This window comes from Schistocerca cancellata, chromosome 3, assembly GCF_023864275.1.
Source record: "Schistocerca cancellata isolate TAMUIC-IGC-003103 chromosome 3, iqSchCanc2.1, whole genome shotgun sequence".
NCBI lineage: Eukaryota > Metazoa > Arthropoda > Insecta > Orthoptera > Acrididae > Schistocerca > Schistocerca cancellata.
This window is the reverse complement of record NC_064628.1, coordinates 636295123-636298317: the sequence shown is the minus strand read 5'-3', so window position 1 is coordinate 636298317 and position 3195 is coordinate 636295123.

Below are 3195 nucleotides of genomic sequence, written 5' to 3'. Positions count from 1 at the left end.
GTGTCAATAAAGTTTCCCCTTCCTGGGACAATGAATTCACGGTGTTCTTATTTCAATTTCCAGGAGTGTATATAAATGACCTAGTAGATAGTGTCGGAAGTTCCATGCGGCTTTTCGCGGATGATGCTGTAGTATACATAGAAGTTGCAGCATTAGAAAATTGTAGCGAAATGCAGGAAGATCTGCAGCGGATAGGCACTTGGTGCTGGGAGTGGCAACTGACCCTTAACATAGACAAATGTAATGTATTGAGAATACATAGAAAGAAGGATCCTTTATTGTGTGATTATATGATAGCGGAACAAACACTGGCAGCAGTTACTTCTGTAAAATATCTTGGAGTATGCGTGCGGAACGATTTGAAGTGGAATGATCATATAAAATTAATTTTTGGTAAGGCGGGTGCCAGGTTGAGATTCATTGGGAGAGTCCTTAGAAAATGTAGTCCATCAACAAAGGAGGTGGCTTACAAAACACTCGTTCGACCTATACTTGAGTATTGCTCATCAGTGTGGGATCCGCACTAGATCGGGTTGACGGAGGAGATAGAGAAGATCCAAAGAAGAGCGGTACGTTTCGTCACAGGGGTATTTGGTAACCGTGATAGCGTTACAGAGATGTTTAGCAAACTCAAGTGGCAGACTCTACAAGAGAGGCGCTCTGCATCGCGGTGTAGCTTGCTCGCCATGTTTCGAGAGGGTGCGTTTCTGGATGAGGTATCGAATATATTGCTTCCCCCTACTTATACCTCCCGAGGAGATCACGAATGTAAAATTAGAGAGATTAGAGCGCGCACAGAGGCTTTCAGACAGTCGTTCTTCCCGCGAACCATACGCGACTGGAACAGGAAAGGGAGGTAATGACAGTGGCACGTAAAGTGCCCTCCGCCACACACCGTTGGGTGGCTTGCGGAGTATAAATGTAGATGTAGATGTACTTTAACTTCTTCCATCTTCAATGCCGTAAGGTGCAGAAGTTGTGCTTTGATACGTTGGACTGCCTGCTGACGGTCGGGAGACGGTGGCTGTTTCGCCAACTCACGTAGGGCTGTGAAATAAAATTCTGAAGTCGCTCAATATCAATGTAACATGTCTTGGCCATATCGTGTGAACGTCCTGCGTGAAGCCGATTTGACGCAGCAGAGCCACCAATTAAGCGTTGAATCGTACAGAAGTTGACGCCGTTGACATTGTCGCCATGTGACTTCAACCTCTCGTAAACAGTTCTCATCCCGCATGTGGGCAACGTTGCGCTTCCATGGGCCCCTACTGCGCCATGTCTTCTGTCGTGGCAGAGCGATGGTGCAGATGTAAGCCTGGTGGTCTGTAAAGGCCGTAGGCCATACTTCGGCGTCAATCGTTGCCTATCGAACCCCACGTGACACGTACACCATGTCTAATCGACTAGCTGAGTGGCTTGTAAAGTACGTGTATCCGCGGCTGTCGCCGTGCATCATTTCCCACGTATCACGCAGTGCAAGATCCCGGACCAGCGTCTGTAGCGCTGGGCAAGGAACGAAGTGTGGTCGTTGGTCCTCGGGCCGCAGAACTCAGTTAAAGTCGCCGCAGATAATATAATTCCCCTGACGTCCTCGAAATAGCGGCGACACTTCCTCTGTGCAAAACATTGTGCGTTCGTGTCTCTTGGTCGAGCCGCGCGGGATTAGCCGAGCGGTCTGACGCGCTGCAGTCATGGACTGTGCGGCTGGTCCCGGCGGAGGTTTGAGTCCTCCCTCGGGCATGGATGTGTGTGTTTGTCCTTAGGATTATTTAGGTTAAGTAGTGTGTAAGCTTAGGAACTGATGACCTTAGCAGTTAAGTACCATAAGATTTGACACATATTTGAACATTTTTCCTGGTCGAGCCAGACGGTGCGTAAACATTCACCAATCGGACATCTCCTACAGTCAGGGCAACACCACGGGTTGATGGTAAGCATTCCACATCTTCCGCCACAATTCCTTCTCGTAACAGTATGGCTCTGCCACAGCTACCGTCGTAACTATTAAACAATAGACGTCATAAACACAAAACTCAACTGCGGCATCGTTTCGTACCTCCTGCAGAAAAACTATGTCGACGCCCCCTGCCCGCAGCATATCTTGCAGTATTTGTATTTTTACTGAGGTGCGAATACCGTTGATGTTAACTGTACCAATGCGGTAGACGTGTGACATCGGTTGTACACTGCTGGGAAGTCACGCATCAAGTGATCGGCCGTCGACGGTGCATTCTTCCTGGACCGAGACCACACGACACGGCCTCATTTGCCGCCATGGGCAAGGTTCCCTCTCGAGTCGTTGTCGGTGGGAGCCAATGATTCTACGTCGAGCTCCTGCATCTCATCAGTTTGTTGCATTTCTTGTGCCCAATCTCCTAATGTACTGTTGAGGACTGTCGCTGTTGACGGGCGTTAATCTGCAGGTGGGACGTCATCCTGTTGCATATCTGTATCCATCGCATCTCTTTGATGTGGCGGCTTCTCCACGGTTTGTAGCACCGACGCTGTGGGTGTGACGTCGTCCTGGCCTGGCGGTGGAAACGAATCGTGATCGTTCCCACTGTGTTGTTCGTCGTCTTGGTTGTGGTGTTCGTCTTCTGTGGACTGAAACGTCTTCTTTCGCTTCTTTGACCGCTATTTCCTTGGTGGAGCTTCCACTCTGGCTGAGGTATGCTGTTCAGTGCGACCCTCTTGTGGATCCGCCTCCATATCTGAAGATGGGTTCGACTGGACCGTGGTAGGACCGTAGTTTTGCAGCTGTTGTGGGGCGTCTGGCTGATATGTGACAATGCATACTTACTTCCCATAATGGCTAAACTAACTGTCGGACAACTAAATACGCATAACAGCAGACTTGTGATGCAGGAGCTTCGAAGGGAGGTGGAGGAGAGGAGGCTTGATGTACTCTGCCTACAGGAGCCGTACTCTCAAGCTGGGAAACTTTCATTTGCAGCCGCTGCATGGGAAATAGCTAGTAGTGGGGATGCCCCCAAAGCGGCAATAGTCATCACGAACCAGTCTCTACGAGCATCAACACTCTCACGATTTTCCACCAGTCACTGCAACGTCGTGGAGATACAGTCTCCCGTGGGAATTATAAAGGCTGAGGAGGCACTACCAGCGCAGAGTCGTCTGGTGGGAAAAGCAAAGATGGTTACTGCAATACCCGGAGGCAAAAGAGAAATTCCAAAAAGA